The sequence below is a fragment of the Stegostoma tigrinum genome, chromosome 3 (genome assembly GCF_030684315.1).
Source record: "Stegostoma tigrinum isolate sSteTig4 chromosome 3, sSteTig4.hap1, whole genome shotgun sequence".
In the NCBI taxonomy this organism is placed as follows: domain Eukaryota; kingdom Metazoa; phylum Chordata; class Chondrichthyes; order Orectolobiformes; family Stegostomatidae; genus Stegostoma; species Stegostoma tigrinum.
In genome coordinates this window covers 105,952,066-105,977,566 of record NC_081356.1, presented here as the reverse complement: position 1 = coordinate 105,977,566, position 25,501 = coordinate 105,952,066, and the positions used below count along the sequence as shown (strand labels likewise).

At 41.4% G+C, this 25,501-nt stretch overlaps 1 protein-coding gene across 3 annotated transcripts in view; it reads right to left on the bottom strand.

Annotated features, from left to right (window-relative positions):
• Positions 1-25,501, bottom strand: part of iqgap2 (IQ motif containing GTPase activating protein 2) — a 328,015-nt gene that overhangs the window by 186,331 nt on the left and 116,183 nt on the right. Inside the window, exon 1 of one of the 3 annotated variants that reach the window (XM_059644808.1) lies at positions 12,764-12,782. The exons of the other annotated variants lie outside the window; for them this stretch is intronic. The gene's annotated coding sequence lies outside the window, so the exon portion shown is untranslated. Of the gene's footprint in view, positions 1-12,763; positions 12,783-25,501 lie in introns of those variants that run through there. 3 annotated transcript variants of the gene reach the window in all.

Sequence of the window (25,501 nt, the reverse complement as noted above, 5' to 3'; positions counted from 1 at the left end):
TTTTTGATCTGAACGCAAGTATTGTGCCCAAATCTTGGCACCAGAGTTTAGGAAGAACTACAGCACATTAGAGAAGGTACAGACATATTCTCAAGAAATATTTCAGAGCCGAGAGCCTTCGCTTACAAAGATAGATTAGAGAAAGTAGAGCTATTCCCCTTGCAGAAATGAGGGATGAGAGGCGATATGAGGAACAGGAGTTCAGGTGAGAAGTTATGACGGAGGAAAGAAAGAGATTATTCCCAATGGCTGGAATGTCAAGAACTAAAAGACTTCAGTTTAAATGGACTGACTTAAGAACCAATGGCAGCTTGAGGCTCTATTTGTCAAGTGGAAAGGGCCTGGAATGCTCTGCCCTAGACAGATTGTAGTGGAGGCCACTTCAATTGTGATTTTTGTAAAGGTATTGGATAAGCATTTGAGGAAAACAAACATCCAGGGTTTTGTGTAAAGAGCCAGGAATGGAACCACCAGAGATCTAACATGTGATAATGGGAACTGCAGATGCTGGAGAATCCAAGATAACGAAATGTGAGGCTGGATGAACACAGCAGGCCCAGCAGCATCTCAGGAGCACAAAAGCTGACGTTTCGGGCCTAGTCCCCTCATCAGAGAGGGGGATGGGGTGAAGGCTCTGGAATAAATAGGGAGAGAGGGGGAGGCAGACCGAAGATGGAGAGGAAAGAAGATAGGTGGAGAGGAGAGTATAGGAGGGAAGGTAGGGAGGGGATAGGTCAGTCCAGGGAAGACGGACAGGTCAAGGAGGTGGGATGAGGTTAGTAGGTAGGAGATGGAGGTGCGGCTTGGGGTGGGAGGAAGGGATGGGTGAGGGGATGAACAGGTTAGGGCGGCAGAGACAGGTTGGACTTGTTTTGGGATGCAGTGGGTGGAGGGGAAGAGCTGGGCTGGTTGTGTGGTGCAGTGGGGGGAGGGGACGAACTGGGCTGGTTTTGGGATGCGGTGGGGGAAGGGGAGATTTTGAAGCTGGTGAAGTCCACATTGATACCATTGGGCTGCAGGGTTCCCAAGCGGAATATGAGTTGCTGTTCCTGCAACCTTCGGGTGGCATCATTGTGGCACTGCAGGAGGCCCATGATGGACATGCCATCTAAAGAATGGGAGGGGGAGTTGAAATGGTTTGCGACTGGGAGGTGCAGTTGTTTATTGCGAACCAAGCGGAGGTGTTCTGCAAAGCAGTCCCCAAGCCTCCGCTTGGTTTCCCCAATGTAGAGGGAGCCACACCGGGTACAGTGGATGCAGTATACCACATTAAGCAGAGGTTCACCTGCACATCTGCCAATGTGGAAAGTCATCTTGGGGCCTGGGATAGGGGTGAGGGAGGTGGTGTGGGGGCAAGTGTAGCATTTCCTGTGGTTGCAGGGGAAGTTCTCACACATTCTCATTTACCACCCCACCAACCTCCGGATACAACACATCATTCTCCGACACTTCCACTATCTACAATCCAACCCCACCACCCAAGACATTTTTCCATCCCCACCCTTGTCTGCTTTCCGGAGAGACCACTCTCAGTGACTCCCTTGTTCGCTCCACACTGCCCTCCAACCCCACCACACCCGGCACCTTCCCCTGCAACCGCAGGAAATGCTACACTTGCCCCCACACCTCCTCCCTCACCCCTATCTCATGCCCCAAGATGACTTTCCACATTAAGCAGAGGTTCACTTGCACATCTGCCAATATGGTATACTGCACCCACTGCACCCGGTGTGGCTTCCTCTACATTGGGGAAACCAAGCGGAGGCTTGGGGACCGCTTTGCAGAACACCTCCGATCGGTTCGCAATAAACAACTGCACCTCCCAGTCGCAAACCATTTCCACTCCCCCTCCCATTCTTTAGATGACATGTCCATCATGGGCCTCCTGCAGTGCCACAATGATGCCACCCGAAGGTTGCAGGAACAGCAACTTATATTCCGCTTGGGAACCCTGCAGCCCAATGGTATCAATGTGGACTTCATCAGCTTCAAAATCTCCCCTTCCCCCACCGCATCCCAAAACCAGCCCAGTTCGTCCCCTCCCCCCACTGCACCACACAACCAGCCCAGCTCATCCCCTCCACCCACTGCATCCCAAAACCAGTCCAACTTGTCTCTGCCTCCCTAACCTGTTCTTCGTCTCACCCATCCCTTCCTCCCACCTCAATCTGCACCTCCATTTCCTACCTACTAACCTCACCCCCACCTCCTTGACCTGTCCATCTTCCCTGGACTGACCTATCCCCTCCCTACCTCCCCACCTACACTCTCTCCACCTATCTTCTTTACTCTCCATCTTCGGTCCGCCTCCCCCTCTCTCCCTATTTATTCCAGTTCCCTCTCCCCATCCCCCTCTCTGATGAAGGGTCTAGGTCCGAAACGTCAGCTTTTGTGCTCCTGAGATGCTGCTGGGCCTGCTGTGTTCATCCAGCCTCACATTTCATTATCAGAGATCTAACATGATTGCAATGGGTTGAGTAGTCTGTTTCTGCAGTGCAGCAATTTAGTGAGTCTCTGATTAACATTCAATACCTATTTGTAATATTACACTCATTGCCACACTTTTAAAACCACCTATCACTGTGACTTTGCCAAATTTGGATATATTTATCATGCTATACCATTGCCCAAGGCATTAATGAGTGCAATTAATTTCTGAGGTTCAACATAGATCCTCGTTGGACATTAGTCATTGCATCCTGTCTACTATGAGAACCTGCATTTAATGCCTATTTTCCATTTCCTAACAAGGTCCATAACGTACCTCCAACTCCATAATCTTCAATTTTAGTAAACAGTCTTTTTTTTGAGGTGAAGGACCATGGCACAAATCTAAGGAGATTAGAGTTTGGATGGAGTTGAACTAAAGATCAGTTGTCCTTGTGAAGCTCAAGTAGCATTTACTGGCCACTACTGCCCCATTCTGTTTCATATTGTCAGTAACAGTCATAACGATTTTGGAGAAAACATGCACTTATAGCCCCTCTGAATGCTTCACGTAGGCAGAAAAAGACTGAATGATTGTCTGTGATTTAATGTGCTGACGGTTAGTAGAATTAAACTGATATTAAAGAGACCACGGATAAGGTTGCATTTAGGAATTTTTACAGGGCCGTGATCACATATAAACTGACATAATCTTAAATGTGACCAGTTAAAGTTTATTGATTAGAACTGTCTGATTTTTTTTTGATGATTCACAGTCCTAATCACTAGCAGGAATTGGACACATCATAATATTCATCCATTGTATAAATAATTTAAATGAAATTAAAATTTATTTAAAAATTAGCAAAATTAATATCTCATCTTAATTTTTGAATTTCTCAATTCTGATTAAGTGTTGCACTTATTGTTCAGTTTTAGTTGCACAAACACTGAAAATATGTGAGATTAACTGTTTACAGAATTTAGCTTGATTTTATATAATAGTTAAAGCATAATTGCTGTTCTAAAGAGGAGTCATTTTGAACTCAAAATGTGAATTTTGCTTCTATCTCCACGGATGCTGCCAAATCTGTTGAGTTTCCCCAGCATTTTCTGTTGTACTTCAGATTTCCAGGAACTGCAGAATTTTGCTGTTACTAACTTTGTTTTATAATTTGTTGATTCTCTCAAGGGATGTGAGCACTGCTGGCAAGGCCAGAATTTACTACCCATGTGTAGATATCGTTGAGAAGACTACCACAGCTACCGCAGTCTGCTTGTTGCAGATGCCCCCAAAGTCTGCTCGGAAAGGAGTGCCAGGATTTTGATCCAGTGACAGTCAGGAAAATGATGCAGTTTCAAGTCAGGGTGATGGGCACAGCTTACAGGGAAACTTGCAAGTGTTCCACATGTCTGCTGCTCTTGTCCTTGTAGATGGTAAAGAATATAGGCTTGGAAGGTACTGTCAAAACAAAAACCTGGTGAGTTGGTGCAATGCATTTTGCATTTAGTAAAATGAGTTGAAACTGGGAGACTAATTGTGCAGATTGGACTAGTCTCTTATGGAAATTCATAGTTGAACGAATTTCCGTATTGCTGTGTAGGTATACTGTAACAGCTTGGCTTGGGGCACAACCAGCTCTAGGGCACAAATCCTCAGCAATCACCACCAGAACATTGTTAGAGCTCAAAGCTATTCCTTCACTGTCACACAGTGAATTTGATGTTAAAGACTGGAACCTGAGATGCTGGGGACCTCAGGAGGAAGCAAAGATAGATTATCCACTTGGCTCCTCTGGCTGACAGTTGTTGCCGCTGCTTCAGCCTCATCTTTTGCACTGACGCGCTGGAGTCTGGCATTGCTAAGAAAGGGAATACGGTGAGGCCTCCACCTCCTCCAATTACAGATGGTGGTGATTGTGAAGGAACTGCAGAGATTTGATCTGATCCATTAACTGCAGAATTGTTAGGATCTATCACAGTGGTGCGTCAACTGTTTGTCCTACAAGTAATACTGAGGGTGTTCATCAGATTGATACCCCTTTTTAGGAATGTCTGTTGTTTTGTTCATGTGCTCATTATTGAACCACAAGTAATTCCACAGCTTGATGCTAAAGACAAAGTGAGGGATACCTCAAGTTGTCATTGAATATAAACTCGCTACCGTTTTGAGCTTTTGGATCTGTTTTAAATCTGTCCCATTTTTCACGCTGGTGGTGCCACACAAGATGAATCAGGATATCAGAAATATGAAGGTAAGACTTTGTAGCTCCTACCTCTACTGCCCTGGACAGGCACATTTGCTACAGGTAACTGATGAGGATGAAGTCAAGTAAGTCTTTCATACTTGTTATTTCTTTTACCATCTGCCACACACCCAAAGAGATAATTATGGCTTTTAGGACTCACTATGTTTGGTTAGATTTGCTGCTACCGTGGAATGGGCATTGATAAGGAAAGGTGGTTGTGGGAATCCTTGTCCATGTCTAAACTTGATGCCGTAAAATTTCATGAAGTCCAGAATCAAATGTTGTGGGCCCCCAAAGCAAATCCCTCCTGACTGTATACCACTTTACCACTACCTTTCCTGGGCCATCATCCTGCCTGCTGGTAATGCAGTGAAGTTTCTGGTGCCCACATTAATGCCTGGTGATCTGATTTTAATGCTTTTTGACTTCTCTCTGAGATTTGACACAACTGAAATGACTTGTTAGTTGTTTCAGATGGCAACTGAGAATTACAAAGCACCATATTTTAGCGTATTTCTTCCCAAAGGGTCATTAATGACTCAGTTTCACAGCACCCTTTCTAGGATTAGCTTCCATTGCATCATAGAATCTCTACAGTGCAGATAAAGGCCATTCAGTCCATCGAGTTCTGCACCAACCTCCGAAGGGCATTTCACCCTATCCCTATAACTCCATATTTAGCATGGCCAATTCACCTAAACTGCTCATCTTTGGACTGTGGGAGGAAACTGGAACACCTGGGAGAAATCCATACAGACCTGATGAGAACGTGCAAACTCCACACAGATAGTCGCCCGAGTCTGGAATTGGGCCTAGCTCCCTTGCACTGTGAGGTAGCAGTGCTAACCACTGTGCCACCCACAATTCCAGATTTTTTTTAATATTGATGTACTGAACCTAAGTTCCACCATGTGCTATGATGGCGTGTGACCCCATGGACATAGGGCCTTAGGCTTTACTAGTCCAGTAATATAACCATTATGCCATTGGATCCCTCACTCATTTATCCATGACAATTTGTTCCAGACAATATTTAGGATTTAGCGAGCTAGCCTCAGACAAGTAGGCTGTCAATTGGCACTAACTTTATCCTGACCCCCAACCTGTGAAGTTGAGGGATCCCCTCGAGAAAGAGCATGATTGGCCATTGTTAGGAATGGGCACAAATTGTATCTGTGTGAGATTCACCTCTCACTGAAGTTACACTGTTTTAACATTTTAAAATAATCACAGGCCTGTGACATTTACATAAAAGTTTTTGTCTTATAACAACCAGATGTAAAAACAAATGCATTAGGTTCAACTAAATTTTTGTGATCACTCCTACACACAGCAAAGTTGTATTCACTTAATTCAAATATTCTTCTATGCAGTCTTCATTTAGATTAACTTGAAGCAGCTTAATAAAAGGGTATTTACTGTGATATCTCAGTAAATATATGCATTAATCTGCTGGGAGAATACAGTGCAGAATTTTTACATCAAACAATAAAATGTTGAAACCACATACTGAAACCAAGTACATGACCACTGCTTCTAATTTGCACTCAATGAAGTAGACAAATTCAGAACAAATTCAACTAGTTCAGTTATCCCCTCCCAGTCTGCGTTTTCAGGCTGAACTCGGAATGGTCCGATTTGATGGCAGCAGTTAGCTTTCTTAGTAAACATGCTACAAACAAAATTCATATGTCACTTATGGCAACAGGGCAAGTACTTAGACAGGATCTTGTTGCAAAATGCCTCAGTCACTATGATACCACACTTTTTTGAAGCCTAGCTATTGTGTAGGTTTGCGGCATGTAGAACAGCAAGGTCCATTAAAAAGCTTATAAAATGAGGATAAAATCGTTCATTTTGGAGAGAGCTAAATGGCGACCCACGCACTGGGGAAGCCTGGGCCTCGTCCTTATCACTTGATCTTTTACATCCAGTAACAGGGCAGATGGGACCCATGTTATAGTTCTATCCAAAAAAAACAGTACTTATAGTGCAATTCTCTCACAATTCTGCAGTGTTGACGTGGACTGTGCATTCAAGTTTCTGGAATGGGGTTTAAGCTATTATCTAACAAGGGAAAACGTGTGTGTAGGAAGTCAGATCTGCATTTAGCTAGTGCTTTTCATGACCATCACAAAGCACTTCATAGCCAACTCAGTCCACTGCTCTTCTTTCAAATAGTGGCTTAGGATCTGTTACATCTACTCAAGAGTTGTTGGGACTTTGGTTTAACATTGAAAAGCCAGTACCTTCAACAGTGCAGCAGTATCTAGATAAAAATCAAGATAATAAAATGTGAGGCTGGATGAACACAGCAGGCCAAGCAGCATCTCAGGAGCACAAAAGCTGACGTTTCGGGCCTAGACCCTTCATCAGAGAGTCTAGGCCCGAAACGTCAGCTTTTGTGCTCCTTAGATGCTGCTTGGCCTGCTGTGTTCATCCAGCCTCACATTTTATTATCTTGGAATTCTCCAGCATCTGCAGTTCCCATTATCTTAGATAAAAATCAATGCAGGTTATTAAATCTCTGGGTAACATGCAATCAGATCATTTGTCCCACATATTGTGTGTCATTGCTTATCTTCCAGGAAATATTTGAATTAAGTGAATACAACTTTGCTGTGTGTTGGAGTAACGTCTCTGTTCAAATAATCTTTTCCTCCCCATTCAATCAAACCTCTAGATATTCTAAAATATTGGCATGGTCTCTGCCTCTAATTATTAATGCTGATAATGAAAGGGAATTTCTCCTGTAGTCCAATAAAAATATGCAATGCTTACTTGGTACGTTCCATCACCCTGTTCAAGATCGCTCTCCCCCCACCACCAACCCTGGGAATAATCTGTTTGTCTCCATCTCATCTTTTCATTTCAAACACCTCTGTTGAATCACCCTGTAACTGTCTTTGTCCTGATGAAAGCAACCCCATTCATTTTCAAGGAGCTGCCAAGAAATTTAAGGAGAGCAGATTGCTGCATAATTAAAGCATTGAGCTGTTGCATGGATAATGAATATGTTAAATAGAGGACAGCATTTCTCTGATCTGAAACGAACCGCACATTTGTAAAGTGGTAACTTCCCGTTAAAGGAGAGGACATTCAGCTTCACATGTGGAACTGCAAAGGCCGCAGATGGAGTCCACCCATAACATCTGGGACAGATGTTATACATCCCTTTCATTTGATATCTCCCTTCCATTGGAGACAGGGAAAGTTCATTCCCTTTAAAAGGGCTGGTGGCAGGCATTTGGCCAAACATGAATTTACACTGTCAGGAAGCCTACCTGGTGAATGTTTTTAAGGCAAAGATTGAATTTTATTCAGTAAAGCCATTGGACAAACTTCCACCCACAGATTCTTTGGAAATCCTTCAGCTATCCATAAAAAGGAACATCTTCATTCATCTTCAGAGTCCTGAGGGTTATATTGCCTGCCCAGTCCGGAGGTTAAGACATTCCTTGATGCAAGAAGGAACTTGGAGTGGGGAGGACAGGAATCCAGTTCTCATCATCCACTTTGCTACTAACATAGGCAGGATTAGAAAGGAGGCTCCACTGAAACAAACCTGAGCAGTTTGAAGTTAAGGAGCAGAACTCCAAGGTATGTTCAGCACTTCCCATACCTTGCTGGGCACATAGACACAATCAACCTAACTCAGGATCAGCTGCATCATCTGCAAACTAGGACAGCCAGTCGTCGACAGTAAAGACTTTGGCAAATCAACGAGAGCCCCAAGTCTACAGAGTTGTTGACATCGCCATACTCATGTTAAAGTGAGATTTGTATTGTGTCTTGTGTATTAATGACACAAAAAAGCACTCGAGAAATCCCCATTAGCTGTGCCTCCACTGCACCTTCCAGATTCAGTGGAAGGACTATCAAACAAATGATCATCCTTTTTGAAACCACCATCGCCCCAACCAAATAGAGACAAAACTCCGATAACATCAACTGTGATGGACCAGGCATTGTGTCTAAATGACCAAAGGTCCGCAATGTTCAGATGCCTGAGGGTCTGGGAAGGAGAAAGCAAACAGTCTTAAAGACACTTTGAGGGTCTCCTTGGCAGCATTGACATTAATGCCTGGGAAGCGTTGCTCAAATTAGTCAAAAACGTGTGGGTTAGGTGGATTGTCCATGCTAAATTGCTCATCGTGTCCAGAGACGTGTAGGTTAGGTGGATTGGCTATGGGGAAATGCAGGGGTCATGCAGGGGGTGTCAGTGGGTTGCGGTTCAGAGGATCAGTAGAGACTTGATGGACCAACTGGCCTGCTTCCATGCTGTAAGGAATCAATGAAACCTATGAAGATTGACAGCAAAAATGCTTCCATTTTGGGACACCTTGGGACTCACTTCTGGGTGAGTCTGGATCGGATGCTCTTCAGAGCGTCCGCGTGCACTTATTGGGCCAAATTGCCTGTTTCCACACTGTAGGAGGATGATGGCGACGACGCATCTCAGGATTACTAAACTAGTTGCATGGTATAACGATAATGAGTGTAGTATAGGTTTCAGTTCATGGGCACTGGTACCAGCACTGGATAGCTGGAAACTGTTCTAATGGGTCAGCCTTCCCTTGAACAGTGCTCAGATCAGTGCCCTGGAGAACAGAATAACCAGTATTGTAGAGAGAGCGTTAAACTTCACATTTCAGTGAAGAAGGGGGATTCTAATAAAGGGGTAAACCAACCATTGTTAATTAGCATCAAATTGGTAGAAAGATCATTCAATGTGGCAAAAATTAGTGGTAAGCCAGAGGATTGGAAAAGTTTCAAAAATCCAGAGAAGATCAAAAATAAAAAGAGGGAGAAGGTGAATAGAAGGTAAACTTGCAAGTAATGTCAAGGTGACAGCATGAGCTTCTTTAAATATTCAAGGAAGAGACAGCCCAAAACAAATATAGATCCTTTAGAAAATGAGGCTAAAGGGGAACCAGGAAATGGAAGGGAATTCAATAAATATTTTATGAGAGATAATGGGAACTGCAAACGATGAAGAACCCGAGACAGCAAAGTGTGGAGCTGGATGAACACGGCAGGCCAAGCAACAGCTTAGGAGCACAAAAGCTGACGTTTCGGGCCTAGACCCTTCATCAGAAAGGGTCTAGGCCCGAAACTGCAGGTTTTGTGCTCTCAAGATGCAGCTTGGCCTGCTGTGTTCATCCAGCTCCACACTTTGCTGTCTCAATAAATAGTTTGCAGTCTCGACATTCGAAGACACTAGCAGCACTTCGAAATGATGAAATAGTCAACTGGTAGAACAAGGAAAGGAAATAACTACACGAACTAAAAAAAAATTCTCAGGAAACTAATGGATTTAAAGACTGATAAGACCCTGGACCTGACTGGATGTATCCTAGGATAGTTGTAGTGACAGAGATATTGGATACACTGGTAGTAATCTTACAAGGAACTGTGGATTCTGGAAAAATTCCAGAGGATTAGAAAACTGCCAATGTCACACTTTTATTTTAAGAAAGGAAGGGAAAAAAAAGGTACTTACTGGTCAGTTAATGTCTGTTATTGGGAGTCTATTATAAAGGATGCAATAGCATTTAGAAATACATATGATCAAACAGGGTCAGCCCGGTTTCATGAAGTGTAAATCATGCCTAACAAATTTACTAGAATTCTTTAAGTTCATAATAAACTGGAATAATAAAGAGGAAGCAGTGGATGTAACACTTTTGGATTTTCATAAGGCGCTTGGTAATATTGGTACTTAATTGGATAAGAGCCGATGGTCTTGGAGGTAGCACGTATTAGCACAGAGGAGGACTGACTAATTCACTAAATATAGGAAATGGGATAAGGGCGATCAAGATCAATGGGCTGAATGGTCTACTTCTGCTCTTATGTCTGATGGTCTTATCTCTGTGGAGATGCCATAATAGTAAAGAAAGAACAAATATTGAAAATGGCATTTACAATTGTGGAAATTTGAATAGGTTTCTGTTTCAGTACCACAACATTCTTTACAATAATTCAATGGCAACTTTAATCAACCAGAATAAATATAGTATAAGGAGATCAAAATCTAATAATACTGTTCCAAATAAAGAACAAAATTATCAACTTGAAGAGGCTATCAACAATTAGACCACACAATAAAGTTTGCCAATATTAATCTTTACACCAGAAAAATGCAAGTTTTCAAATGCATCTGATAAATCGGTGAATCAGACATAGAAAGCACAATTGCTAAGGATCCAAACAGTTTCTGAACTGGACACCAAATCAAATGTAATGCATGTTAGTACATTTCCTTCCCATGTGTGAACAGCATCAGGTCAGGTGTTTCATGGAAAGCATTACAAGAAATCAATTACATTTAAATGAAGGCAAAATACTGCAGATTCAGGGAATCTGAAAGTAGTGGTTGTTCCCAATTATATTTTACAACCTAGCAGTTTCAAATCTATATTTCACTTTAAAAACAAATAAAGACACTGGAAAGATCACATTTCAATAGCAGGTATCAACTCCCATCAGAATCTTTAGGAGGTAGTTTGATAATGTTTCATAAGAGTTTATTTGTAATCGAATTGTTGCTGATGTCTTACAGAAATCATTGAACTTCAATCAAATGAGGATTTAACTCAGGCATGAACAGTCTAAACAGCAGTGAATGCACTCCGAAGAATTGTTCAAGCAGCATTATACAGCAAATGTTCCACAATGTACAACATTCTACAGAACTTGACTACTTAAATTATGAAGAACCATCTAACCAGAACAGATAGACCTCTCTTCTGAACAACATATCATGTGTGATAACATTAACACAAAATCCTAAGCAATCTAATGCTATAGGATCTTGTCACAGTCCAAATCCCCAAATCAGCAAAGACAAAACCATCCAGCTTTGTACATTTTCATTCTAACAAAGTAGGTCACTTCCTGACAATGCGTTGCATTATCAAGAACTCATCAAACAACAGATCAGTGAGTCAGCACCCTGCAGCAACCTCACAATGATACAATTAATGGGAGTTGTACCTCACTGAGCACAGACACCAGAATGTGGGCAGAATAAGAACTCTCCACACTAGACACAACTATAACCAATTGTGCTACACCAGAATAGAAGCCTATGGGAGACTTGCATTTACACAGACAAACACATAGGAAGCCCTTACCTAAAGTAACTATATACCAGAGCTCAGCATATCTTTATGGATTCATACAGTGCAGAAAAAACCCTTCAGCCCATTGAGTCTACATCAACAGAAGCACCACAAAGCACACTGGTCCCAATTCCCTGCTCTTATCCCATATCTTATTGTCATGTCCAGCAGAGTTTAGTATGAACGTTTAATAATGTTGTTTTGAAGTCTAAATCTAAATAAAGTACTTGACTCTGCCTTCTCCTAAGCCAATCTGTCTTGAACAGAGTGTGGCATTAAGCCACATAATAAAAGTGAATTCTACTGCATGAATGTGCACAAAGGAAATGCTTGGGAATGTTGCTGTTCAATTTGGGCTCTTAAATCATCCTTTGAAGCACAGGTCACACACATCTGATAAAGTCATTGGCACAGGTTATTTAAAAAATACAGCCAGAACACCCACAGAACACACTGGAGACAATCCATCTCATTGCTTGTTTCAAGTTGAAGGCTTAAACAAAACAAAAACAAACTTATATTTTTCATATTCCCTGCAATAATATTCTTGTATTATCTAAAGGCAAGACCAGTAAGGTAGGTGGAATCCATTTACATGTTGATAGCGGCTGGGTTTATTTACAGCTAAACTAATATACGGTACAGATTAATCTCCAGATCAGCCTGTACCTTGGGTGTTATAGAGTAAAGAACCAGTGGCCATGTGACTTTCTTCACGAAAGAAAGATCTCAAATGTTACGAGTAAAAACAGGAGCATTTGATAATAGCAAAATTAGTCATACGGAGATAAGAATTGTATAATTTACAAATACGAAGTCTAAGAGTCCAGATGTCATTTTTGTGATTGACGATAAATTTAAAGCGCATGGGATGGGGGGCGGTGCGGAAGAGAGTGTACTGATATGCATAGGGAGCTTGCTGGCAGACCGGACACAGGAGGTATTAACAGGTTTACTTACGACTGTAGGCAGTCCCTAGTGGCTACCAGAAGGAACTGTGCTTGGTTCTCCAGCTATTCACAATATACACTATTGATTTAGACAAGGGAACTAAATGGCATATTTCCAAGTTCACAGACCAACAAAGCTGGGTGGGAGGGCGAGCTGCGAGGAGGAAGCAGAGATGTTTCAGTATGATTGGACACGTTCAATCTGGTGGCAAATATACGGCAGAACAAGTTTAACGTGGATAAATGTGAAGTTACTCACCACGGGAGCAAAACCAGGAAGGCAGAATATCTGAATACCAATACCTCGAGAAAGGGCGAGGTGCAACAAGACCTGGCTGTCCTTGTACACCCGTCACTAAATAAGCATGAAGGTGCAGCTGATCGTTTATTTTGTAAAGTTCAAACGGGACTGGACGGAGCGAAAGCCGGATGGATGCTCCTGATTACAGTAGACTCCAGCACCAAGGGTCACAGTCCAAGGATATGGTATAGGTCATTCAGGACTAAGGATGAGGAGAAATTTCTTCACCAGAAATGGTGAGCCTGTGGGACTGTCTGCCAGAAAATGCAATTGAGCGAAAAACACAATGTTTTCAAGGTGTTATTGATAGTTCTTAGGAATAAAGGAATCAAAAGGGTATGAGGAGAAAACAGAACCAGGGCACTGAGGTAGATGATCAGCAATGATCACATTGAACAGTAGAACAGGCTTGAAGGGCTGAATAGCCTACTCCTGCTCCTATCTTTTATGACAACCCTTCAAGATCATAATAATGTATAACCTTCTATTGAATTATGGTTTTCACACTTGGATATTCTTGGTCCACAGACGTGTTAATAGTGTCTTGGTGTTCCATCACAATGTCCTTGTTTGGGTATGTTCTTCCACATTTGCTGTGCGCAACTGGTCCATAGTCTATGATGTACTTCCCTTAACTAGTTTCTGTTCATACCACATTACTCCATTCAATGTAATAATGTCATGAGCACTGAACTCTTGAGTAATTTTGGAAAATCACATTCCCATTGTAGGTTGTGGTGATTCTGATCTTTGTCCTTCATGTTGTTAAGGTAGCTCTGTACCCACATACAAGTTATACACCACCTTCATCCTCCTCTGCTTGCTGAAAGAGAATTTAGGTACATGTTAGCTTGGCAATGTCATTTTCACTTACCTTCTGAACTTGCTTGCTGGTGATGGTAATTTCACATCCAGAGGTGTAGCCCGGGGGTGTAACATGACAATACAAACATTGTTTTACTGTCCTACTGTTCTTCATGAATGACTCAGCAGTGCAAACCATTCGCTTGGCAAAACAATTTGATCGGGGGGGTAGCGAGATGAAAACGTCACATAGTTCAACACTTAGCACACGTATGCCTGAAAGGTCTGCCCATGTACTGCAGTCCATAGGCAGAAATGATTACAACAAAAAAAACGAATAAAACCATCTATGTATCTGTCCCTGATACACTTGGCGTGATTTTTTTAAAAATATATGTTCGAACACAGCAAGTGGGTATAACCTCTATAAATGATTGATTCTGGGACCTTCTCTAGTTCCATGCCCTCTCTTCCACCTGCTGATTTATAGCTGTTATTGGAATATTTTCTTGTATTCTCTATAATGAAGACAGAAGCCAAATATTTGTTCATTTTATCTTTTCCCTATTTTCTATTAACTTAGTTATTAATCCCAATTAACATTTCAGCTAGTCATCCTCCACCATTCTTTACATTCTGACCAATCATCTAAGCTGCCAATTGTGTTGTTATATACTTTCCCCAACGTTGGTAGTAGACACTCTCCAAATATAGTAGGGTCAAACCAATATTGGGTATTCTTAAAATATAGAAAATGATACTGGGGCCCATTGGCGCAACCCCTAACCATGCCAGTTCACTTCAGCTAGCTCAGCTTTCATACGCACATGAGCATAAGCCAATACACGAAGTTCACAGCGAGCCAGACCCAGATCAGCACACAACACGAAACAACTTCCAGAGAAGGCGTGGGCTTTCCATATTGTGAATGCGACATACAGTACAGATTATATACATGGCAGATGCTGTAGAACAAAAGATAATTGAGAGGTTGTCCACTTTGCTAGGAATAGCAAAATGGCAGATTATTATTTAAGTAAGTTTATTATTTAACTAGTGATCAATTGGGGTTGAGAGGACTTGAATGTAAAAGCAGGGTTATACTTCTGATGCTCTATAAGGCTCTGGACAGGCCACATTTGGAGTGCTGTGCGCAATTTTGGGAAGGACGTACTGGCCCTAGTGGGAGTGGGGGTTCAGAGGAGATTCACGGGAATGGTCCTAGGAACGAAAAGCTCAACATATACAAGGAATATTTGAGGACTCTCGGTCTATAGAGTTCAGATGGATGAGGGGAGATCGAATTGAAACTTACAGAATACTGAACAGAGGCCAGAGGGGATGTTGGGGAAGATGTTTCCATTGGTAGGAGAGACTAGGACCCAAAGGCACAGCCTTAGAGTAAAGGGAAGATCTTTTAGAACAGAGATAAGGAGAAACGGTTTTCAGCCAGAGAGTGGTGAGTCTATGGAATTCACCGTCACAGAAGGCTGTGGAGGCCCGGTCATTGAGTACATTTAAGACAGAGATAGATAGGTTCTTGATTGTCAAGGAGATCAAGGGTTACGGGGAGAAAGTGAGAGAATGAGGTTGAAAAACTTATCAGTCATGATTGAATGGCAGAGTAGGCTCGAAGGGCTGAACGGCTTAATTTCTGCTCCTATGCCTTATGGAAAAGTTGATTTCAAAGGGACCTTGCACCTAGATCATCAAAAGTAAATGTATAAGTGCAGCAAGTGATTAGGGAGACAGATGGTAAGGAGGCCTTCATTGCAAGAGGGTTTTAATACAGGAGCATCTAAGGCTAGAGTCATACAGAGCCATAATTGAGCAGTGTCTGGAGTTCTGGGCCCCTTAGTAACGGAAGGATATATTTGCCATGGAGGGAGTGTAGTACAGTTTCACAAGACTGATTCTTGATTGTTCTTTGAGCAAAAATTGGGCCTACATGCTGCAGAACTCAAGAATGAGAGGAGATTACATTGAAATTTGCTAATTTCTTACAGGGTGTGACAGGGTAATACAGAATGTACATTGTCCTGACTAGGTGGGAGAGAAAACCACAACTAGGGTACACAGCTTCAGAATAAAGGGACAAGCAATGTAGGACTGACATGGGGAGGAATTTCTTCAGAATGTAGTGAGGCTTTAGAATTCTGAGCCCAAGGAAGACAATGGAAGCCCAGCAACTGAGCAAGTTTAAGACAGTGATTGGTAGGTTTTGAGGTAATAACGTCAAGGGACAGTGTGAAAATGGTGCAAGACAAGCCTTAAAAATGCCACAGGCTGCAAACAGTTCATTTCAGACTATAGCTAATCAATAAGTGGTGCATTTGAAGCATCGCAGTTATGGGGGTGGAAGTCCATCGCAGTTGTTGGTGCACACAGAATGTCGTCTGCACTCAGTCATTGGAAATTTCTCCCCACAAATGAATTTTGATGGCAAGGGATGACTGTGAAGATTTCTAGGCTTTAATTCTTTGCCCGGAAACAAATGCAACCTTGCAAGGGCAACACTGATCAGCTGCCCTAGCACAAAAGTAACATTCATGTCAACGATAGGTTTAAGGCAGTGAGTGACTCCTGTGGCCCTAATACCACACGAGGCAGCCTGCCACACTAATTTAGCTAAACACTGGCCAGTATCGTTGAGTAGCAATGGACTTTACTTGTACGAAAATAACTGCAAGAATGCTGTGCATATCCATGTTGACATCAAAGGAATGCACGCCATGCTTAGAACAGGAAGAACAGGTAAAGATCACTCAAAGTATTGGAAGAAACAGAATTTCTGTGTTATTATCCAGCATTTTCAAACAAAATAAATCACATTACCACAGGCATTTTGATGGCTTTCTTAATTGAATCACATGATTGGAACAGTTGTGTTGCAACCGAGTGATATGATCAGTGATGAGATCAGTGTTTCTTCTTCACCCATCCTGAACGCAATGTTTATTCAAGGACTTATTCGGTTATCAATGAAAATTTGAAGCTTTAAAAGACTACCATGGGACAAAAGTATTTTCTGTATAAATCACAAAATATAAAATTACTGTCAGTCTGACACTGATCAAATACTATCAAATTACAGTTCACATTTTAGAACAGTCAATATGCAAAGCTGCACTTGAAATATTTATGGGCAAGATGCACTTGAAAACATTCGAGCTTTAGATTGTAAAAATGAAGGTTTCTCGGGACAAGTTGAGTCAAGTAAAATGTCACAATGGGGATTATTGAGATAATTTATTGAGTCACAGAGTCAAACAATGCAGAAGCAGACCCTTCAGTCCAACTCATCTGTGGATTTGTACCAGCCTCCACCACTTCCGCTGTCAACTCATTCTATACACAAGCACCACTCTCTGCACAAGAAAGTTACCCCTCAGGCCCTTTTTAAATCTTTCCCCTTTCACCTTAAACCTATGCCCTCTGGTTTTGGACTCCCCCACTCCAGGAAAAAGATGTTGGCTATTTATCCTTTCCATGCCCCTCATGATTTTATTAACAGAGTCTGCAACACTCCAGGGAATACGCCTCAGCCTATTCAGCCTCTCCCTATAACTCAAACCCTCCTTGCAAATCTTTTCTTGAATCCTTTCAAGTTTCACAACACCTTTCCTACAGAAGGGTGACCAGAGTTGTATGCAGTATTTTAAAGTGGCCTGACCAATGTCCTGTACAGTCATAATATGACATCCCGACTCCTGTACTCAATGTACTGACCGATGAAGGCTAGCATGCCAAATGCCACCTTCACCATCCTGTCTACCTATGACTCCACGTTCAAAGAACTATGCACCTGCACCCTAAGGTCTCTTTATTTGGCAACACTCCCCAAGTGCCTATCATTATCTGTACAAGTCTTGCTCTGGTTTGCATTGCCAAAATGCAACATCTCACGTTTATCTAAATTAAACTTCTCTACCACTCCTCAGCTCATTGGCCCATCTGATCAAGCCCCCGTGTACTCAGACAATCATTTTCTCGGTCCATCACACCACCCATTTTGGTGCCATCTACAAACTTACTAACCATACCTCCTATATTCACATCCAAATCATTTATATAAATGACAAAAGACAGTGAACCCAGCAGTGATCCTTGTGGCACACCACTGGTCACAGGTCTTCAGTCCAAAAAGCAACCCTCTATCACCCTCTGTCTCCTACCTTCAAGTCAATTTTGTATACAATTGGCTAGCTTCCCCTGGATCCCATGTGTTCTTACCTTACGAACTACCGTGCGAAACATTTTCGAATGCTTCACTGAAGCCTGTATAGACAAATGTCTACGACTCTACATCCAATCTTCTTTGTCAACTTTTCAAGAAACTCAATCAAGTTTAAATGACAATTTCCCATGCACAAAGCCATGTTGACTATCACTAATCAGTCCTTGCCTTTCCAAATACATGTAAATCCTGTCACTCAAACGCTCAAACAACTTACGCACCATAGACGTTTGAACTACAGTTGCAAGTAGTTCTGCTATAAACATTTTTTTTGGTGCAAATTGGCTGTAACATGATTAATGAATAGTAAGCACCGTTTGTATAATGCAAACTTTCTATTGTACAGGTATAGTGATTTCCCCAAGACATGATTTTCTAAGGCGATTTTCTGTAGTTCAGACAAGAAAACAACTATTGGATTATAGGAGACCTACATGTACAGAAATTAGCTCTGCACATTAGCTTGTGTGCTTTAATAATCTATTTTACTGGAGTGTTCATAATAGTAATGTCAAACACAAATGAACACAGTGACATGAGATATTCAGGAATCAAATCACTGACTGAGATAGGAGGATGGGAATAAACTACAGCAAGATGTAAACTGAAGTCATGTGCAGAAGTTATTTTTCTATCCATATTATATTTTGTATCTGGATGCAGCAAGCAATAGAAGTAGAATACTGAAACAGAAGTTGTAGTGATATACAACTTTGGTCAAAGAATAACAGCAGATACAGAGGCACATAGATTCAAGTAAATAAGACAATTGTTGTTCCAAGGTACATAAAGAGGATTATTTTCCCCCCAACTAACCATCATCCCTTGACGGCATTACCATCACTAAATTCCCCATCAACAGCATCCTGGACTTCACGTTCCCACTTATATGGAGGGAAGGGCATTGACAAAGCAACTCAAGATAGTTGGGCTAAAGATACCAGAGAACAGGGAAGAGTGGCATAAAATAAAATAACCAGAGGTCTCAGTCAACTGACTAGATGGATTTCAAGAATTTTCTTCTTTTAGGAAAAGAAAAACTGTACAGAGCAGCGGCATAGTGGAGAGGTTTAAAAACAGAGTTGGAGAGAAAGCTGATGTCAGTGGGGCACAGGCAGCTAAAGGCTTTAGCATTAGTCGCAAAGTGAAACAGTGACAGGATACACAGTCATTAGGCATAAACGATTATTTGTTGGAAGGGAGGGTGAAAACAGGGCTGGGAGTTAGTTTAATGGTCATAAATTAAGTGGGGATGGAGCAAGGGTACAGGACATCAGATGCAATGTGAAAAGAACAGTAGTCGATTGGAGAACGTGTCAAAGGGAGAATGAATTGACGTCAATCTTCGGTTTCAGTCAGAAAGGTGACCAAAAATGTAAAGACAAGTTTCAAGCAGGTGGGGGAACGCTGACGTAGAGAATAACGTGAAGAAAAATGCAGCAGATGCACAGCCATAGCTGAAAGTCTTTAACTTACATTTGCACCATACAATTCAAAGAGAAAATATACAATACATGCACATACCAGATCTCAGATAACATCTGGCGTTTTGGTGACATTCTCCCCTCACCTCACACAGGTTAAAGGGATAGGTGCACTGAGAAATTGACAGAACACCATCATTAATGAATGCTTCAAAAGCAAAACTTGAATGCTAAGTCAAGGGCACCAAGAATCGTGTCCCACAAAGACAGAAGTTGCTGGAAAAACTCAGCAGGTATGCCAGACTCGCTGAGCTTTTCCAGCGACTTCTGTTTTTGTTCCTGATTTTCAGCACCCCACAGTTCTTTCGTTTTCATTGAGAATTATTTATCAGTGGTTTATGAGAATATAGTTCAGAGAATGGGTTCAAAAGTTCCTAATTCAAAACAATTTCAAATTTTAGTTCAAAAATGAAATAAAACTATTCTACAAAACTATTTTTTCCTCTATGAAAACTAAATTAACAACACTTCTGCTTCATCAAAAATGGTGCTAGTTTTACAATTCAGATCTTAATTTTGCATTTTCCCAGAAGAAACTACTTTGGCAAACTGATCGCCTTCAGGGTGGCATTACATATGCAATAAAATGTACTGTTGAATGGAACACCATTTATTCTTTCAGGCTATGAATGAATGAAGAACATTTACGTTCCAAGCATTTCTGTTCTGCACAATAGCTATAATGCCAAACTCAGCCTTCAACAGGTTTGGTTTGCTCTTTTCCCACAGTGGCAACACTAAATGAATTTATATTTTGTTTGTATTAGAGAGATGCAAAGATGCACCGAACTCGTACTGCATGCAGAATAGCACATGACCCAAATATATATCCCTGCGGAATGAGAAGGGACACTTCTGAGTACTGAATACACTGAATGAGTGAATGGCATTGGCACTGTGTTTTCTCATATATTGGGGCTGCCAAATGGAGGGAAGACAAAAAGGATTTTCCTGAAGAACAACTTGTTTAACTGTTTTTGAAAATGCAAATTTACTCTGAAAAGTACTTTCAGCAGTACAATGTTCCTCCAAAAGGTTTACTATACGCTATGTATCAAACACAAAGTCTTCAAATTGAAAAGTTCATTCCAAAGAGAAAATGTATAGAAACAGATAAGCATGTTACATTTTGGTTTCTGCTTTCAAACATTGTGAAATATAATTTTTGTTGGGCTCCATCTGTAGTAATTGTAACCTAGGCAGCATTGTAAGCTATGATTCCGTCAGCTCTCACAATGTTGGCACTAGCCCCATCCCGATAGTAAGAAGACTTTGTTATTTTTGATGCTGTCATTTCTGATGCTGGATTTGATGATAGGTCGGTTAGACTTCAATTTTGTTTGAGGCATTTTTAGTTTGTTTTTATTATAGCAAACTAGTCAGCTATAGCAAAGTGCTGGAGAAACTCAGCAGGTCAGACTGCATCTGTGAAGAGCAAAACAGTGGTAACTCCTCGCCTTTTCTCTTCAGGACATTAATGACAATCGACATTGATTTCATGGTCATCATTAGACTCTGAAGTCCACATTCTACTGAGTTCAAATTCTACCATATGCCATGGCGGATTTCAAATCCTGATTCCCAGAACATCACCTGGGCTTCTGGGGTGTTGGTCCAGTGACAATACTATTATGCGGATACCATCTCCTACAGCGAGGCCACAGCTGTGTACTCCCACAGGGAGTACTACGTGTAATTTCGGTCACCATACTTTACGAAGGCTGTGATTGCAATGGAAGGGGAGTAGAGGAAATTCACCAGGCTTTCCTTGGGATGCAGCTGTCCAGCTTTGAAGAGAGAGGCTGCAGAGGCTCAGTTTGTTTTCTTTAGAAGGCTAAAGAGGGGACCTGCTTGAGGTGCATTAGATTATATGTGGCATGGACATGTGGGATAGGAAGCACCTTTTCCCTTTTGTTGAAGGGTCAATACAAGAGGGCATAATTTTAGTGCAAAGAGTTAGAGATTGGAGGAAACATTTGTCCCCCAACACAGAAGTTGGTGGGAATCTGGAATCCACTGGCTAGGGTCGGGGGGGGGGGGGGGCTGCAGGGCGCAGAATGGTGGCAAGAGAAGACTGCAGTAGAGCTGGGAAACCTCAACCTTTTATAAAGTCCATGGATGAGTAGCTGTCATAACATTCAAGGTTGTGGGCCAAATGCTGGAAAGTGGGATTAGTGTAGATAGGTCAGCACAGACTCAAACGGACCGCAAACACCTCTTCTATACGTTATGACCCTCTCAATTACTGTAGGAGAATAATAAACTTCTTTGAGAAACCTTGCTTCTAGTTGAAAGGTGAGTTGACAATTAGAGTACATTGATGAATTCTTCTAACTCTGCTTCTGTGCAGGTCCAAATATCCCAACATCCACACAAACACAGAAGATGGATATGTGACTACATTGGTAACAAATGAGAAGGAGAAAGGAGCTGCTGAAAACCAAACAGCAGCCACTATGAAAGTCTCCACAAAAGCCCGGACCCAGGAGAGAAAAAAAAAGTGACCAGAAGTTTGGATTTTCATCCTGGGGTTCACTTGGAGCCTGCTGGGTTGGGCAGCCCTGGAACTAGTGCGGAAGCAGATGTGCCATGGTGCACAGAAATGATGCAGTCATTCGAAAAATAACATTCAATCAAGAGTCTGCCTTCAACCCTCACAATCTCATGCCATGACCCCAACCTACACCACATCATCCCCTGCACCCACCCCTTCTCATGCAAACAAGGATCTCCGTTAATACAATGTTACTCCTCACGCCCTCCCTGTCATACTGTATCTCTTAAACACCCCCTCATTATACTTCAAACCCTCCACGCTACACACTGCTCCTCTACCCACCATAGCTGCTCATACTCTATGCCATTTGAACCCTCCATCTCTTCACACATAACACTTCATAACCTCCATGTCAATAAAGGCCCCTCTACCAACTCCATAATTTCTCATGTCCTCTCGGTCACCCTTTGCTCTGCACTCATGCCTGTGGCCCTTTGTTTTCTAGGCCAAATTAATGTGAACAAATACACTACACCAACCATCCCTTTCCCTTACCTCTGTCCACCCAAGTCACCTATTATCCACCACAGGCTGACCTCCAGAGCAATGCGGAGATGAAATAAAATCTGTCAACATCAACATTCCTTCAATGAATCTCATATGAAAACCACCATTTTGTCAAATACCCAATACCTCCTTACAAAAAAAAGACAAACACTTCTATAAACCATTGCTGCTTCCAAACTGATCGCCCAACATTAAGTGGAAAAACTAATCGTACAGCATGGACCCTATTATGATTACCCTCAGGCTTAAGTCGCAAGAATGAATTTTAAAAAAGCTACTTTTTAAAAAACTCTACACATTTTAAAAATGTAGAATACAGATTTAAGCTCCTAAACAATGTTTTAATATTTTTATGGATCGAATGAGTTTACACATTTAACACAAAGTTCATGACCATTTTTAAAATTTCCAATGGAAACCTAATCTTTCCAAAATGCACTTGGCATCTGTTAAAAGTGGCTCAAATCCAAGTGGATATTTTACCTCGCCAAAACATGCCTGCCTCCAAGGTCAAATCTGATAATTTCAGAAACCTAACCCAACAAAAATCATAAGTAATGGCCATGTAAATATATCATAACAATATCCGCACCAAGACTTGAAGACAAGTTGCTTCACATAGCAGCACCTCAGTGCTTCCACTTTGTACATCTCATCATTCCTGAGCTCCTATTGGATGATTATCCCAGAATTCTCTACCTGATGCTATTGTGGGTGTATCACCAGCAGATACACTGCAGTAATTCAAGCAGAATGCTCACCATCATCTTCTCAGATTTAGTTGAGTATATAATAAATGCTGCTTCGTGCTTGGTACAGTATCCCATGTCCCGAGACAAATCTCAAACATTCCTTCTTGTAGGTTTTTAGTGTTACACATAAGATTGTTCCACTATCATGCGTCTGGGTCAAACCACCACTGCAATGACAGCAGAGCTAGACCTACACAGCCAGATGGGAACAGCTGCAGTGAGCAGATCTTCATTATGCAGGAGGTGAATGACAATTAAAGGATCAAATTATTGGTGAATGTCAGAAAAATATACCACGCGTGATTAGTGGCCATCATGTATTTGCAAAGTGTCAACTGTTGTTGATAATGTGTGAACATGGCATACCTTTTTTAAAAAACTAGTTATTACTGCAATAGTTTTATGCAAATATTAAACCTCCAGTTAAATAAAGCTGTGCCACATATTTATTTTTCACCGTATAAGAAGATTAAATCCAAATCAGTGCCTGTTTTGCCACATTTTTGCAATATACAAAAGCATTGTTAATCACAAAGAATTACATTCAGTGTTGCATAGTAAATGGCATTAGTCTGTCTTTTTCCTGGATTTATTTATTTTGCTTCATTTCTCATACGTTATAATTTTTTTTCTTTCATTTGCTCTCACCAGGTATATCCTTATCAATGAGTTTGGGATATCTCCTACATTAACTCAGTGCAATAGTTTGATGACAGATTCAGTCAGTAGTACAACATGCATTCCAATACTCCTCTTCCTCCCTCCCAACAGATTAATTGGACAACTACAGACATACTATACTGAACTCCCCAAAAGAAATCTGCGTCATGGAGTTTATTAAAAATCTATCAAGGTCTCCTACTGCAGATCATTATCTAAATCAGAGGGCGGGCACAATTTCTGGGCAAGGACAGGTCTGAAATTGGTTGTAACATTTCCTGTTTCTGAACAGCCTGTCAATACAAGCTCATGCATAAGCAGGTTGCTTGTACAAGTTATAGAGAGCACCTCAGTGCCTGAACAAACAGTCAACTACAAGTCTCCAGAGAATGACCAGCGATCAAAATACTAGCCCACATTGGCTGCAATACAGTCTGCCTGATGTACTATTGAAAACAAATTAAATCAAGGTCTGAGTAAGCATTTGTAATAGCAGAAATTATTTAAAGAATGTGAAATGTTCAAAATTAGCAAACAGCAGGCAGAAGAAACAATAGAATCTATACATCAAGAAATGCCAGAAGCCAATTCCATGGTAATTTTCATGGTGTGTCTAATACAAGTGTACTAAAAACAAAAACAGATTACAAATAGTAATTTGATTTGTGACAAATGAATAAACATAAAAAGCCCTCTGTATCTGGCTGTCAAACAGAACTGCGGAAGAAAATTGGCATAGCTCTTCAACGCCTCCAGTCTCATGCCACACATGGCTGCCAGTTTATTCAGACACCTTTTGTCCATAAACATGATTCCTGTAGAGTGCAGTAGCTTCATCCTTGTAACTGAATATGTATCAACATCAGAAATCATTTTGCAATCAGAATATTAAATGTTAAACAAACAATGCATTTGTGGAATTTTCATTTTGCAAATTAAGTCCTGGTAAGCCACAAGTAGGTGTCCGCCCACAAGCTGTGCTGAAAACAACGGGAGATATTAAGTCTTCTTAAAGAATAACTGCATTTGGATTCATGGTCAAATGAATGTTCCTATGGAAAAAGCTTTCAAAACGAGGTACCATCTATCATAATCAGGTAGGCTCAAAGTTTAATGAGTGCAGTGGTAAGTGGTTTGATCTCCACCATCACCATCAACTCGTAGCGATGTAATGCTTTAAGTAATTAATTGAACTCTCTAAGGCATATCAAAGGAGGAGGATAAATTCAAACTTGTCACCAAAACAAGTGCACACAGCCAAATGCTTGGACAAAGACATATGAAGCAGAACATCTTTTCATTGATGATTATTTGTTGTCATAACAAGGGAGATGGCCTAGTGGCTTTCTGGATTTCAGAGAGATCTTGATCAATTGGGGCAATGGGCTGAGGAATGGCAGATTGAATTTTATTTGGATAAATGTTTGTTCTACCAAAACGCAATAC